Source organism: Anser anser, assembly GCF_964211835.1.
Source record: "Anser anser genome assembly, chromosome: 18".
NCBI classification, from domain to species: Eukaryota; Metazoa; Chordata; class Aves; order Anseriformes; family Anatidae; genus Anser; species Anser anser.
In genome coordinates, this window is record NC_139739.1 from 8,472,849 (window position 1) to 8,489,780 (window position 16,932).

Here is a 16,932-nt window from a genome sequence, read left to right on the forward strand (position 1 = left end):
TTGACAGGGCATAGCTAGAAATAGTGCTTTTTTAAAAACAGAGCTTTGCTGTTGTGCTTTTGCTAAGTGTTTGCCTTTCCCATAGAGCACGCCGGTGCTTTCTCTTTGATTTTCTTGTTGAACATAGGAGGGAAATAACTTCAGTTTCTGACTCAAAATGTTATCTTCAACAAAAAGCTCTCTTTGCTGTCACCTCATTAACCATAATGGACTGAGAGTACTGTGGGAAAAGATTTCAAATATTATTCTTTACCTTGGAGCGTCATTGGGCATTGCAGAGTGAAGCTGTTGCAGGCTACATATAAATAAATAGAGATCACGTAGGTTCCAGTAATTTAGAGGTGCTTACCTTGTTAACCCCCTTCACCTACCTTGTAATCATTGGGAAACCCTGTAAATGCAGTGGCAGCAGGGTACAGCTGCTCCTCAAACTTGGGTGAGGTGCTATAGTTTTTCTTAAACGTCCTTTCTCTTCTCCACATTTTTAATTGAAAACTGTGTGTTTTGGGAGAAGAAAGTAAAATGCACTGATAGTGCATCCATGGATTTGTGTAAGTTCAGCACGCTGCAGTTGTGAGAGGTGCTTGTTTGCTTTAATCGTGGTGTGTGCAACTTGTCCATCTCAGTAACAGAAGGCTGAGCCATTTCTCAATGCAAATAGGATATTGGTTTCTCTGGAGGGGAAAGTAGCCCTTTCAGCTGGGCCCCTGTGTGGTCATTTCTTTGTCTGTAGCTGGTCCCTGTAGCTAATGCCCTGCTGCTCGAGGTTACCGAGCTCTGGGGTGGTTTGGGTGCCTGTTTGTACGTTGTGCTACCTGTGGGCTTCTTAGGGAGGAAGGGATTTTATCGGGGTGTGTGGGCCTGGTCATACTGCCTGGCCTGAAGTTACTGTACCTGTCAAATTGCATGCAAAGGCTTGTTGATTTTGCATACATAAATAATCAGCAGGGTTCTTGGACTATTTTTTTCCCTCAATAAAAGAAGAAGAAATGAGGCAAGGAGCAGAATGCTAACTGTATTTAAAAAAAAAAAGTCTAATGCATTTGGCATGTGCAGTAGAGCTGTGTTCTTGTCTTCTGGCTTTTCTATTTGGATAGGAGGAAAAGCTTGAGTGAGTGGAAGATTACCGTTAATCACTTTAGGTCATGCATTTCAGTTAATTTGTAAATTTCTCTGCCATATCAAAACAAAACAAGAAAAAATCTCATGGTTTTAATCTTCCTGCTGCTTGTCATAGGAGAAGATCAAACAGAGATGTGTTATTTTGTCTTTTCTGATGGAAGATAGGTTCTGGATTCATTCTGAGGTTTTTCTGCAGTATTCTTCAACTTATCAGGTTGAAGCTGCAGTAGTATATTAGAGAAGGCTTTGCGTAATGAAAGGCAATAGTTTTAAACTGTGTTGTCAGAGGAATTTATTGTGCAGTTACAGAGCCTTTAGAAAGCAACCTTTTAACTTTAATGATCACAATTAAGTAAAACTAAGCCAAATGGATAAATGACTGAGGTGAATGACAAATCTACACAGCCAATATAGACAAAAACTGAAGAGATACTAAAGGGATTTCTGCCACGTTAACAGAAGACCCAACGCCTTCACAGACTCCTTGCATTAAAATCTGAGAAAAGACGACTATTGAAGCATATTTAAAAAGAACCAAGAGTAACTTCTAACTATCCTTTTGACTTCTCCTGAGAATAGTTATACTTCCTAAAGTTCTGGGCCACAAGGGCAGCTTTCTGTCTCAGAAGACTGGTAGAAGAAATGTGTGCTGAAAAAATACTGTTGTGGCCAAGAGAGTAAAGGTTGGTGTCTCCTTCTTGATGTTATCCCATGGCTCTTTCCTCTTCTACTGATGAGCTGACCAAGGATGAAGACTGCTGAAGTTTGTCCTTAGTATCTGCAGTATGAATTCTTCAGTGGCCTGAATGTAACAACAGAGTTCATGAAACTTGGAAGGATGTCGAAGTCTGGGACTGTTAAAGATATTTTGGTCCACTATATGTCATACAGCTTTGATCTGGATCTGAAACTTTAAATACTGGCTTGCCTCAGGGCCCTGAAGTTGTGAAGAGGGAAGGAGTCTCTTAGTGATTTTTGCCAAAAAAAGTTCTGTGTTATTTCCGCTTCAGAGAATATGCTTTGTGAGCATTACTAACTCAGGCACCATGCTGCCCCTCCTCAGCACCTTGTCCCTGAAGCATTGTGCTAGAGGATGATACTGATGTGAGCAAGTACGAAATCGTAGATCTGGCAGGGTGAAAAATTGGATAATGCATTAGTGACATACCTGATGGAGCCTGTACCAGCGATGGAAATCTTCTGGAAGAAACGTTCTTAGAGGTGCAGCATGTTAAGGCATCATCACTTTCCAAACAGCTGGGCAAATCGTACTGGAAAAACCAAGTGAGAAGGGAGCTTACTGCTCAGCATGGATGCTGTATGGATTCACACGTGGACTCACATAGAATGGGCTGCCCAGTGTGAGCGTAGGCCTGAAACAGCTCTGCTGTGTTCTGGTACCTGGGAGTGCAGGATTGCAGCAGGCTGATGCTGACTCCTCCCCAGTCCCCGAAGTAAAGCCTGTGCCAGCAGTTGTGTAGCAGAGCTGGGCAGGGGGAACGTGTTGCCATGACTTAGTTACAGAGACACTGAATGATGTGCTGGAGCAACTGAGCGGAGGCACACACTCCTTTCTGCCAGCCCTGCGGCGGAGGCAGGCATTCCCTGCCGGAGAGCGGGTGTTGCAACTCCTCAGGCACTTGCTGGCAGGATGGTTGGGGGCTTAGGTGCACAGATGTGCCTTTGCCTCGTAACACAGGCGTTTGTCCAGCCAGGTCCTTTCCCGTGACTGCAGCACAACACAGCGTGGGCTGGGAGTACCGAGGTGCTCTTGTTCTGAATGTGCTGTGACATGAGCTGTTTTCTTATAAAAGTGCTGTTGTGTGCTTTTGGAGCTATTGGGACACAAAGGTTCATAATGTCCAATTTGTGTATCTGTCCGTGTGAATGCAGCTTCGTAACAGCAACAGGTGTTCCAGGCACAGCATTCCAGTGATTGTGGTTCCTAAGCCACCTGTCCCAAAGGCCGTGAGGTGAGCTGGTACACGGGCAGCATTGGGAGGTCTGCATTTTTTTGCTTAAGTAGCCCTGCAGTTGCTAAAAATACAAGTGTTTTTTTTTTTTTAAGGCATGTACACTGAATGTCTTTCATAACTTAGAAATATCCATTATTGTAGATGAAATGGGAAAGAAAATGCATGGAGTTAAATGTCACATTTGAAACTGGATGGGCTGGGCATTTCTAACAAGGCTGTTCTCAAACACAATCTGAGGGGTTCGGTTCTGCCACCTGGGGTTTTAATACTGGCTTCAGTGGGAGTGGAGTCAGGGCCACTGAATGAATACAGTTGTGACATGTATAAGGTGTCTCTGTAGTTGGATGTTAAATACGGCGTTTTTCTGAAAATGTAATCTAGTGTGTTCTCCATGTGTCTGTCCACTGCTGCATCTGTTCCTCCGTTATTCTAAGGTAGTTTCTTCTGTTATAGCAAAATTGTGCAGCTGTATGCAGGGAAACTTCTTAAAAACTCCTGTTTTGTATGAAGTAAGCCATAAAGATGTAGTGTGCGTATTATAACATACTTCTCTTACCACATCTTCCTACTGCAGATCTTCTGAATAGCCTGTGCTAATTCAGGGAAGTGCTCCGCCCTTCTCCTACCCCCGGGACACTTCTCTGAGAGTCGGAAGCAAAATTGTTGAGATAATGTGGATTTTACTAAGGAAACTAAAATTTCACAAACTCTGCCAGTTGTTCTTCTCCTTGCCTGAAACATTTGTGGGTATGGCTGGGGGGACGGGAGTTTTACCTTCACTGGGTAACGAAGGCCCTGGCCTTTGCTGCTGCTGGCTTCCCAAGTTACACAGCAGGTTGCCCTCAGTCCTGTGAACACAGATGTTTTCAGGGCTGTTCTGTGGGTAAGACCAGTGAACTGGTCCAGCTTTAAATCTGAAGTGAGCCATACACACTTTAGGAAAAGAAGAATTGTCTTTAATCACCGGGGGGCAGAGTATTAAGTAGGTAGGGAGGGGGAAAGAAAAGGGCAAAAGCATGCACATCGGATCTCATGTAACTACTCCTTCTGATTAAATATTATCTTGATGTTGTTTCATATCTCATGTGACTTGGCCTGGGAGTTCTGCATATGTTTGCTTTGGTCAGATTTTCCCAAGGACAGAGGGGAGTGTTAAAAACAGCTTGTTCTTCATGGTCTTGAAAATTGCTGTTGTTCCAGAGGCGTCCTCTGTGTGACTGCTGTTGCCCAGCAAAGCTCAGCAGTGTCCAATGGTGACTTGGTGGAAAGTGGCAGAAGTTAAGGTTGCATGTAAGGGTTGATAGTGGATGGTTTAAGTAATTTTTATGGGAACTTGCTTCTTTTTAACTCTTCTTTCCAAGGTATTTTTATTAACAGGAGTCTTCCTCGTTATTTTATATTAGGCTTCAGTATTTGTCATAGCAATGCACAGAGTTGTTTATGCTACAGAACGTAAGAGAAGGAAATTAGCATTGGAGTAGCTGTAGTAGTAATAAGGTTAGGATAGTAAGAGGTGATGTTTAGTTTATGTTGAAAGGTTTTATTTCTAGTGAAAAATGGAACATAGAATTTTGCTTGTAGGTCTGCCTGTTTTTTGTTTTGCCTTTTAAGGATGAGGGGAAATGATGATTCTACCCTGCGTCCCAACCACGGAATAAATAGCAAGAAAAAGGGTCCAAGAGTGAATGGAGTCCCTGAGTTAAATCTCGAGATTAGAAAGAGTATTACAAATGACTGATCAAAGGAAAACTGAGACTCAAACTTCGATAGTTTTAAATTTCACAGCGTCCTTTGTGCCTCATGTATTTCATTAGGTTGCTACCCAGCTTTGTTTTTCTTTCATTCACTTGTCTGCATGCCTAAACAGTGAACCAATGTAACAGTACCCGAGAGAGGCTTGGTGAGCACATAGAGCCTAAAGTTTTGCTTTCTCCGGGGAATCGTAATTTTTTATCTATACAAATGTGCAAGCAAGATCTCTTCTGCCTTACTAAGGGGTGGTGTTTCCATGGACTCGGTGCTCCCTGTATACTGCAGTAATGTGAAAATTCATTACTTCCAGTGGTGTTCGCTGCCTCTTTGATGAGTCAAGCCCACACCTGCTTACAGCAGGAAATTGAAATGCCTGAGTTTTCCCTTTTGGCTAATCCCACGCATCTATCCTTCACATCACAACTCTTCTCTTTGGCATTCAAAAAATAAAGTGAAAACTGTTCTAAGTAAATGTGGAGAATGTTTGAGCTTGGGAATTTCTGCCTCTGCAAGCTAAATCTCCTGGCACAGCTCTGAACTCTTATTTTTAGTAAAACTTTCACAGCCAAACTATTGTAATGTTCAGAGAAAGATGTTCCTGGAAGCCTGAAATGAAACCAGAATGTGAGGGCTTAATTTTGTATTGTAGATAACGTGTTTGCTTGGGGAGTTGTGGCTGCAGCAATATATATTTAAGTAGTATTAATCTGGATGTATGCAGTGTAACAGTGATCAGAATCATCCTGAACATTCAGAAGACTTTTCAACTTACAAACTCGCCATTTATTAAGGAGCTGATAAGATATGCAGCACAATTTGTTTGTGGATGGTAGAGCCCTGAGATGTAAACAGTTCCATGGTCGATCAGGATTATTCTGCTGTTTGAATTGTAAACTCTTTCAAATTATTTGAGCAAGTTTTGCATCTGAAGCTATTTGCATTTCTCTTTGAAATGATTCTCAGGGGAATTCAGTGTTCAGGGAATAAAAGCCCTTTTGGCTTCCAGGCATAGCAGCATGTGGACCTTAGCTGGTTTGTTTTGCAATGCATTTAACAAAGAAATAAACCAGTGTTTGTACCAGAACATTATGCGAAATCTTGAGCTTTCTAAGCTTGAATGAGATGGAGTTAAAGTCCAAGTAGACGTGGAGAGAGGTTGGATAAGAAAACTGGTATATAAGACTAAAACCAATATATAAGACTTTGCACAGTACTGCATTACAATAATGCGAAACAAATGGTTTTGAATGGACAAAATGACTTATTTGTAAAACAGATTATGCAGGTGGCTGTATTTTTCTGTTAACACCTCCCTGAATCCTTGTTAATCACCAGCAAACCAGAGCCTAGTTTTTTAAATGGAAATGGTGGCTAGAAGTCCCCCTTTCATGGGCCCACTGTTTTCTGTTGGCATAAATTCTGTAGGGCAACTGCTCTGGTTCTGCATAAAGTCCTGCTGGTGTTCTCCCAAGTATGTGGTTAGTTAATTTGTGTTAATGTGTTGTCCTTCCTAAACCTTCTTCTTAATAGAAGCAATGTTGACCAGGATAATCCTCCTATTGTTGGTGTACTTTAAATTAGGAGGAATGTGTTGTTTAAATTGAATCCAGCAGATGTTTTATGTTACTAACATCAATTACACTGGTTATCAGCTCATCTGGAAGAGCTTGGCAGTATGTTTTGGGATGCCAGTGTTGCCCAGTTTGGCTCTTTTGGTGATGTCTTTGCCATTTCAAGTCTCTGATGGATCCTAGATAAGGTTTTCACTAGTTTAAGAGTGCAGCTCTTTATAGATCATTTTTATGACGCTCTAATGAGGCAATGGTTATAAATACTCTTTTCCAGAGTTGTAAAAGATTTCAACTTAAATGCTAGATGTTGTGAAAGAGTGACTTTGTAAATGGCAGTTTTTATTTGTAAAGTACATGTTGATGCTGTTTAAGACTATAAAATCTAACTCTCGCTGCTTTCACAGCATCTGTCCATCAGATGTCCCCTTGAACTGTTGGATTGCTGGCAGACCTTCTTTTTTAAGAGTAACTAATAATATTAACAGTTGCCCTTAATGAAAAGCAAACGGTTATTTCTGTGCTTGTAACTTCAAAAGCTATATAGTTTTGTTACTTGCGTGAAGTGCTGCTTGGCTTGTGCATTCTCATGCCTTAGTTGTTTTCTGTTGTGTTGGTAATGTTTTGAAATCAGGTGCTGCAAAAGAAATAATTTACTGTCTAGTTGCTTTTCCTTTTATTGCTACTAGATAAGTACAGTCTTATCATCAGTATTTGAGGAGAAATTGCATTCATATTTTATGAGCGTTCCTGTGATTCTTGAATGCTCCTGAGAGAGGTGATTGGACTTCAGGGGTGAGGTGTTTCCCTCCGTCGGCTGATCTTCTTCGGGTAAGAAAGGGAGCAGCTGAAAGCCCCTCGTGAAGCCGCAATTGACTGTCCTGTTCCCGAGCAGCACAACGTGGTAGGCCTCCCACCTCCCTGGGGCATCGTAATGGCAGTACTTAAAACATTCCCCAGACTTAACCGTTTGAGATGTACATAATGTCTTGGTTACACGTGCATGGAAGCCTACATTGGCATGATTAGGTCTTCAAAACCAGTGTCATTTGTAGTGTGCTGTTACAGGTGAAGTGGTGCCTGCCCCGAGAAGCAGCATGGCTGTTTGGAAATAGGAGGGGAAGCAAAGTTGTCCTCTGGAAGAAGGGAGGCAGCAAGCTTGGGCCATGGGATCGGTTCCAAGGAACACTGGGTGGTTGGGTGAGGTTAAGTACACGGGGATTTGTGGATGAAATTTCAGTGAATCTGTTAGGTGGAAACCTTGTCCTTGCTTTCTCACACTGGCAGGCAGGTTGCTAGGTATTGAACAAAATGTATGGAGTCTTTCTGAAGTCTGATAGTTAGGGCATTAATTCACTTCTGCAGGGTGATCGTGTCCTAGTAATAACACAGTGTCAGAACCTAGTGCTGCGGCTCCCATCTTTTTTTCTTTTTTTTTTTTTCTCCTTTGGTCGTGGTTTTAATAAGCTTATTGTACTTTCTGGAGCTTCATTCTGCCCTTTGCCCAAAAGGAATGGACTAAGAAATGTTTACAAGATTTCTGAAAAACTGTGTTGCTCACATTAGCATATGTAAATGGAAGTGAATTTATGTAAATGTATGCATGATGAGGAACATTTCATATTTGTCCTTAGCAATTTCATCTTATCTGGGTCATTCTTTCTCTTCCTGTCATGACATGGTGTTGTACTACCTGAGGTTAGAATGTGTCTTAGTTGTGGCGACACATTTATCTTGTTTTTTATGATGTGATCTTATCACATCCCATCTCTCTTCTTTTTCCTATTCAGCATTTCAGCCATCAGTGACAGTCATGCCACCAGCTAGTGGCACAGTAATACCAGGGCTGTGCAGTAGTGCGTACCTTTGGCGATTTTTAAGGGTAATGTTTTGCTTCTAATGTATGATATTCTTTTTAGCAGGTTATTTCTGGGGGGAAGAGACATTTGTAATTACATCAAAACCAGCAGCCATCAGTCATTTTAGATGTAGAAGACAGCAAAAAGAGCTTCCTTCAAAAATGTTCAGTAAATATGAAGCAAACAGAAGGTGACTGTGTTCTTCTCCCTTAGCTGCAACAGTAGAAAGAGGTGCAAAGAAGTGCTAATTTGTTATTTGTGTAACAGCAACAGAAAGATCTTTGTACTTGCAGTTGTAGCTTCTATATTTTAATCCACAAGAAGTATTTTCCATCAACTCTGTGAGAAGGTAAAGAGAGGGAGAATGCCATTCAGTTATTGAAAAGGTCATCACCCTTTTTAACATGTTGGATTTTAAATATACTCTTTTATAATATTTGTTTGAGGACCAAATCTTCAAAGAGAAGACTGTTGCAGTACAGGCAACCAAAAGCGAGGAGCAGATTTCAAACAAGCTAGCGTACAGGAGGGCTGCAGTAATCCACTGAACACTTCTAAAGATCTGGCTGCTGGTTTTGGTGCATATATAGTTTTCTGCTGCTTGGTTTTTGGATCTCCAAATCATCTTTGTGTTTTAGTTACATGGAATCTGTTTATTTTACTTCCTTTCACTAAGCTGACACTTGAAACATTCAGCTTAATAGTGTGAGTTTTCAGTGCTCAGATAAAATGTGATTTTCTTCCTTCGCTGCTTCTACCAAGAGGTATAGCAAATATTCTGTAATGCCTGTTCCGGGATTGGCTGCATTCCAGAGGCTTTCCAGAAGAGACCCTGGCAGAATCAACATCTGCCATGTACGACAAGATACTGAAGGAAGAGTGTCCGCAGCAGCTGAAGTGCTATGTGTGCTTGTATAAATATACTGCAAATGTGTGGGTGTGTTTCGTGAATTGTTGCTCTTTGAATTTTCTTGTTTTCAAAGAAACTTGGCGGAGGCGCGTTATGCGGATACTGTTTTGGCAATTGGAGTCACAAAAACATTTACGAAGACTGATGGGTTCTTCCCCCATGCCCTTATCCCTCCTTCCTGTACTTAAAATTCCCTGAAGCGTTCTATTTTATTTTTTGAAACCCACAGTTTTCTTTTAAAGGGGCAGAGAATTAGCTTTCTTCTGGGTATTAAAATCTAGGTAACTGCTTTTAAAGAGGTCTTTAAAATCTTAAGGTAATGACAGAAACGTGCCACTTAAACCCATTTATTTACAATTTTAAATGTTTGCAGTGGATCCCAAAGACTATACTTCCGGGTGGCTAAGAAGTTGGGAAAATGTACTTCTTAAAACTCCACTTCATATTCTCCTGAGGAAAAATATCAAGGTAGCTCTGGCACTTCATGCAGTGTGTAGTCAATAGAAATACTGTTTTGCAGTTCTGATGTGTTGTATTTACCATAGCAGTAGTGGCAATGCAGCACTGAATGCCCACAGAATCACGGGGGCTTGGGGTTTCACCACGAATGAGCGCAGTCGGTGATCTCCTCGTGAACTGTGCTAGGAAGCGTGGTTGGCAGTGGGCTGCACCCAGTGTGTGGAGATGGTGTGTGGTGATGGAACTGACTTCTTCATTGGACAAAACAACCTAAATATTGACCCTGGCAAATGGTGAGAACAAATTCCTCATAAATTTTCACTCAGTTTGACTAGTTGTAACAGCAGACTGTTAAATGCACTTTTGGATTTTCTTTCTCTCTCTTTTTTTTAAACTGGTCCCTGAAACTCTAGATTGAATCCTGCTAACAGCACTCATGGTAATTTAGAGCTGCTATGCCTTTTGGGCAGAACTCGTCTTGCCAATTCTGGTAGGAGCGCTATCGCAGTCTGGGCTTCAGGCAGATAACGGGTCTCTCTAATCTCTCTTTGGATTTAGTTGAAAATTTGAAGTGGAAGAGAAGACTGTCACGAGCCGATCCCTTGCATTGGAAACGAAAGAGTTAAGAAGGAAAATCTGATTGCAGAGCTGAAATCTCAATTTGAACTTGTCTCTTGAAAGAAAATGCCATTCAGCACCGTTGCACAGAGTTATTTCATTCTTAATTTTAATTGACATGTCCCAGAATGCAACCTTCTCTTATGAATCTCTTACAGTGCAGGGATGGTTTGTGAGTCAGTGTGTCTGTAATGTGGGCAATTGCTGTGTTTTAAATTCAGGTCATCATTAATTTCCCTTTTGATACCAACATCCTTTCTAGTTAACTTATTCACTCACTAGGTTTATAAAATTTGAATGAATCTTTCCCTAAATAAGATGTTGGTCACCTCTGGGAATTTCAGCTTAATGACCTGAAGCTGCTCCTTTCTTCCTCTGTCTGTCTCTCCCTCGGTGCTGTGGATGCCAGCTGAACAGTTAGTGATGCTTTCATCGAAGTGTTCGCGCCTTGCCTTAGACACAGGGGTATCCTGTAGAACTATAGTAACAGAAATGTAATTGTTCTATTCATGGCTGTAAAAATGGCATCAATGCGCCACCTTTATTAGGGAAAGAAAGCAAAATAAGCAGAAACTTGTGCTGGTGTAACATCAATTTTTCATTCCTCTTCTGGGTTTAATTAAAATCCAGTTATTTCTAAAGCCAGCAATAGCAGCAGAGCTGTGCAACTCCATCTTTAGGTAGTTATGAAGAGTAGAGATACTTCCATGAAACATTGATGAATATTTTATATCTCCAGGATTGATTATATTTCCCAAATAAGTTCTGTGGTTGTCCCACATTGGGTTTATCCCAGAAATTAATTACTATTCTTACAGGTGTTGACTGCGTTGTATGAAATGGGTGTCGGTTTCAATAATCAAAAATGGCAGAGCCTAAACACAATAATTGCAAGTACAGTGAAAAATTTGTGCTTCAGAACATGAACTTGTGGTTTTAAATTTGTTTTTAACCTGCAGATGAGGACAACTGCAGGTAAATCTGCTCACCAAGGACCGTTGAAAGTTTCACTGCAATCCAAACTTTGATTGCCACTTCTGCTTAGAAAGGGTAGGGTTAGAGCTACAGGTCTAAATGCCTTCAAAGTGTAAGTCTCCAGTGTAGAATTTGTTTCTAGCTATGTTTTTATGTGGCTTATCTTCTGTGTCTTCATGTCTGCTTTTGTTGGCACAGTATTTTGCCAGTGTATAACATGTCGTAGTTATCATTTTGGAGAACTGAATCTTATTATCTCACAAATTTTTGGGTAACGTCAACTCCATCACTGAAACCGTGCATTAGAAGTATAATGATCAGGCATACTGCATCAGTGCGAGAATATTTCAGTCTAAAAGACAGTAATTGAAGTCTCTTCAAGGCTTTAGCTTTTTAAAATAATATCCACTGTTCATCTCTTCCAGATTGATTGTGGTAATGTAGGTAGACTAAATAGGAAATGACAGGTAAAGGGCATCATGTGGTGCACTCTTAATTTTTAATTAAGTGTTCATTTTTTCCACATAAGCCTAAATGGGGTTTGTATTGTTTTAACATGGGAAGTGGTTTTGTATCGTTATTGTTCCTATCGTATTGAAGTTGAAGTAAGCTTTTGTGTGTTACCCATCCTAGTGAGTCTGCATTGCTCCTCACGTAGATTTCCTCACTTAAACACAAAATGAGATTGTTCAGCAGGAGCCAGAAGGGGAGAGACTAACCAAAAGGCTTAGTGTTTCTTTTTATGGCTATTTTCTGATAAGACTTGAACACCCCTAAATATCAGGGGACAGAGCTCCCTGTTTTTGTCCATATAGCAAATGGGTCAGCCGTGCGGTTCTGTTATAAGGTCTTCTTGCTTTAGTGTTCTACTTCCATTTGGGAAAAAAAATCTTTTGTTTGAATTTCAAGCAGTTGAATTAAAAATGCTGCATTTTAGTCTGTTTGTACTCTTGTACAGCTGACTGACCACCTTGGCTAGGGTGGGATCTTAATCAATTATTAAAGCACAGACTTGTTTGGGTTCTGCACTGATGCTGGACAAACCAGACTGCTAAAGTTCCTGGCTGGAGGGGTGAGTAAGAGCTTTGTTCTCAGCAGAATCATCTCTCGTGTGTGTGTTTCCTCAAAAAATGAAAGGATTCAGAATCTGTTAGCGTACCTGTATCTGTTTCTCAGGAGCTGTACCGTAAAAACTTGTGGCCCTGTGTATACGGTTTGATTTACTTCTTAAACTTTCTTTTCTCTCTCCCCCACTCATATATACTCATATACTAGAGATTTGGGGGAAAAATCATTGGTTTTGTGCTGCCTATTGTTCAGTTAAGGTGCATATTATCAATGGTCACATGTTCTGCTTAAATATTTTATAAGGTCAGTGTATAGAAGGCTAACACTGCCTTCTTTCTGTTGTCTGATTTCCACTTATACCTAGCTAGTAGGATAGACAGGCTTGAAATGTGTATGCTTTTTAGCAGATACTTAATTTCAGGCATGCTTTGTTCTGAAAGTTCCCTTTCGTTGTGCTGAAATGACAGAGCTTTGAGTAATAAGAAACTTTTTTGTCCTCATATTCTGACTGTACAGTGCCGAAGTAATCTTGTACCTGCACTTGGGGTTTGAGTAGGGCAGAGTCCTGCGGCGAGACATTGGTGCCTTTGCAGCATCTCGTGGAGCAGGAGGCTGCTCCTTGGTACCGGGAAGCCTTGCTCACTTGGCTCTGTGCAGGGAAGGAGAAGCTGTTCACCTGGTGCTGTTCACCTTCTTGTAAAACCAGTGGTTTCTGTTCCACTTAAAATGCTTTTAATACAACGGCAGGTTTTAGTGATGGGTTTTTGACAGGTGTTGGGCTTGGGCGACTTTTGTGCTGTGTTCTGTGAGTTAGGAGCAACGTTCTTTCTAGGTTCAGGCCCCACAGTAAAATAGAGACGTTCCAAGAAAAAATGAGGAACTGTTTGAATCTTTTCCTGGCTCAGGGTGGACAAAGGTCTGTGCTTCCCTGCTCCTGCATGGCAACAGCATACAGTTGTGAAGCTTGGTACTTCTGGTCTGACAGCAGGAATTATTTGACATCTCTCCAGATGGTCTGCTTTCCACTTCTCTGCTGAAATTTCCAATCAAGTATTGCAGAAATTTACAGGAGCTTTGTCACTAAACATGGCAGTAAAAGGTCTCTGGACCATTTGCAGTTCAGTAGACCTTAAGACTCCTCGGGTACAGGTCCACAGTGGCTGAAGTTGCCACTGACAGGGATTGTCCCTAGATTTTTTTTGTCTGAGTTGCACTTCATTCTTATTTGGGCTAATGAAGAACTGTTGCTTGTTATTATGTTAGGGTCGTTACTCTGAGGGCAAGTGAGAACAGCTTATGTTCGAGTTCGACCTCCGGAGTTTCACAAGTCTCCGGAGACAGTGGTTTTCATGGCAGTGGTTTTCACTTTTCTCCCTTCTGCCCATCCAGGCAGATTCAATAGAATGGATTTTTGATTCTTTGCTTAGTTGAAGTTCTTCTAGGAATGTCAGTCATTATCTCTGAAGGCAATTTAATCTACAGGAAATGCATTCAGCTTCTTGCAGTGTGTGAATCAAGAAAATTTGAGTAGATAATTAATCGAAGGAACTGGAAATTAATTGGGAGGGAAATTGTTGCTTTAAAGATGTGTGAAATAATCACCATTTTACTATATTTAGCTGTCTATTAAGATTTAGAGAAGATAAACCACTACGGTCTGGTGCCCCTTAGTTTGGAAGGACAACACAATACAAACAGCCAAATATTTCTACTTCTGGTTCATCGGATTTTCTGAAGTGCAGAAGGTTAGCTGGCAGCTGTCGAAGTTTGACTGCTATTGGGTACCTGCCTTGTTGTAATATACTTTTTAAAATTTCATTTCTCTTTGTGACTTTTCAGAACTGGAAGTCATCCACACGACTACATAAGTACTTTGGAGCTCTGGGGCCTGGAGGCTCTGCTGTTCCTCACATTCGGTGGTGATGTTTGAGGAATGACCACGGAAGTAGTGTGACCCTTCAGGACAGCCAGCTGTAACCCTGCTGGGTTGTCTTTGGGAGGCAAATGAATCCCTAGCAGTGGCAAGGTATTTCTGGGCTCTCTCTTCAGGGATAAAACATAATGATGAATCATTTGAAGAAGTGTTTCCTCAGTTTTCTTCTGGACTTCAAAATGGCTGCCCAGTGGGAACTGCCACTAGAATTTGTTGTGCCTTGAAATCACCACTGAGTGGAAAAGCTAATGTTGGAAGCACACGTAGCATGTTTAAGGCCTTTTGGGGAGTGAAATGTTTTGAAGACATTCTTTTTGCTTGACATTACATGATCTTAGCAGTCCAAAAGGCCCTTTATGTGGCTTAAATGCTACAGCCTGTCAGAGGAGATCCAGGCTCTGGGTTATCTTTGGGGGTCAGTGACTTGCTACCAAAGTAATAGCAGGAGGCTGTTAAGAGGAAGGTGTTGATGGCACAGCAAGTTATTTTTGCTGGTGCTGAGATGAACTTTCAGCCATCTTGCGATAATGGTGCCACTTTTGAATTCAGTCCTTCCTTATTAGAGAAGTTGGATTGAAATGTGATGAATGAAGATTGTATGCAATGTATCAGCTGCATGTTTGTGTCTGACAATGACAAGGAGCAATTTAGTGAGAAGCACGATAGTAGTCATAATATGCTCTGATTTAAAATCTAATTGACGACCTTTTTCCTCATGAAGTGGCTGAGAATGTCTACGTATGGTGTATAATAATATAGGGCAACGTGTCAAAATCATGGAGACAGCCTGGTAGAAATGATAGGGAATTAATTGCAGAAAACTGTGATGTAAAGGTTAAACATGCAAAGGAGTGTGACAGAGCAGGTATTTGTTATAGTCTTAAGAATATATTGCAGACTGAAAAAAATGAGACCATGCCTCCTAGCCCACCGTTTGAGACCATGTGATTAAAGGTACCTGATTTAAGGGTCTGATTTGTAGAACTGGGGCCTCTGAAATCTGTTCTCTAAATAAGTCGGGTCAGAGAGTGGAGAGGGTTTGTAATGATGATTGATGATCTGGTGGATTTTAAGGAGCTTTTTAAAAGAGAGATTGCAGAGCGTATGCATGCATTCTTTGGCTCCTTACAGCAATCGTGTTAGCAGGATCAGAGCAGTCTGAAGGTGTGCTGAGACAGCTTCTGCTAGGCCACCCGATGCAGCCGGTGAGAGTGGAGATAAGAAAATGGGCAGGCTTTGAGGAAATCTCCACTTTTCTGGTCACCTGGTAAAGATAAATTAAAAAAATCCTTTTGCTGTTTCAGGCAAGGGAATGCTCAACGCTTTGTTAAGGAGAGTGTTGCAGTCCTGGGAGCTGTGCTCTGCAGTGCAGAAATAAAGGGATGTAACTTCATGGTTATCTGAGGCAAAAATTCAGTATTTTTGGCTTTTGAGAAATCTGACTTTTAGACCCTACCTAAAGCATATAGAAAGAGTAAGGGATGTGCTTTAAACTGTGTGGAACAGGTATTCAGGTGAATTTAATGCCTTAATCCATAGCACTTCAGTTTATAGCACGTTAACATCATTATTTGGACAGATGTGTTGTGAGTTGAGTAGGTATCTAGAAGACAAACTGTTACAGAGTATTCCTTCCTTATTTTTGTATCTGTATTTGGCTTTATGATGGGCAAAAGGAAGCTCATGGTCTTTTTGTGTCTTGCTAAGAATGCAGTGCTGACTCTTTATTTAGCCCCAAGTAAAGATGATGATTGCTATGTGTACATTTATAGCTGCTGCAGGTTTGAATGTAGGGGAAGCAATTCAGAAAGCCTTTGAGGTTGTTTTTTTTTTTCCTGTTGCTTTGCCTTAGGTGGGAATTGTCTCAGGAGGAATTAAAATGCAGATTTATACTTTCAAAAACAGTAGGATGTATTTTGGTGGCTAAAACAGGATGACCAGCTGGCTGAGGTTGGAAGGGACTTCTGGAGGTCACCTGGTCCAACCTCCCTGCACAACCAGAGACACCAAGAGCTGGCTGCTCAGGACCGAGCCCGGATGACTTTTGGGTATCTTCAAGGAAGGAGATTCCACAGCCTCTTTGGGCAACCTGTGCCACTGATCAGTCACCTGCACTGTCAACAACTGATTCCTGGGTCTGGAACCTCCTGTGTCCCAGTTTGTACTCATTGCCTCTTGTCCTGTGATGGGGCACCACTGCAAAGAGCTTGGCTCTCCTTTGCACCCTCTGTTCAGGTATTTATACACATTGTTGTGATTCCCCTTGAGTCTTTCCCAAGCTGAACAGTCCCAGCTCTCTCAGCCTTTCTTCATAGGAGAGATGCTCCAGTCCCTTAACCATCTTCACGGCCCTTCGCTGAACTGTCTCCAGTATGTCCAGGTCTCTCTTGAATTGGGAAATCCAGAACTAGACCCAGTACTCCAGGTGTGGCCTCAGCAGTGCTGAATGGAGGGGAAGGATCACCACCATTGACTCACTGGAAATGGTTTACACGATGTAGCCAGGAATACTGTTAGCTGCCTTTGCTGCAAGGGCACATTGCTGACTCACATTCAATGTGGTGTCCACCAGGACTCCCAGGCCCTTTCCAGCTGCATGGCCCCAGCACCTTCCTCCCCAGGGGCAGGACTTGGCATTTCCCCTTGTTGAACTGAAACTGAAACTTAAGGTAAAACTTGCTGAACTTGAAGT

At 41.6% G+C, this 16,932-nt stretch overlaps 1 protein-coding gene across 14 annotated transcripts in view; it reads left to right on the forward strand.

Moving 5' to 3' along the window:
* ARVCF (ARVCF delta catenin family member) overlaps window positions 1-16,932 on the forward strand; it is a 276,400-nt gene that overhangs the window by 121,899 nt on the left and 137,569 nt on the right. The window lies entirely within an intron of this gene.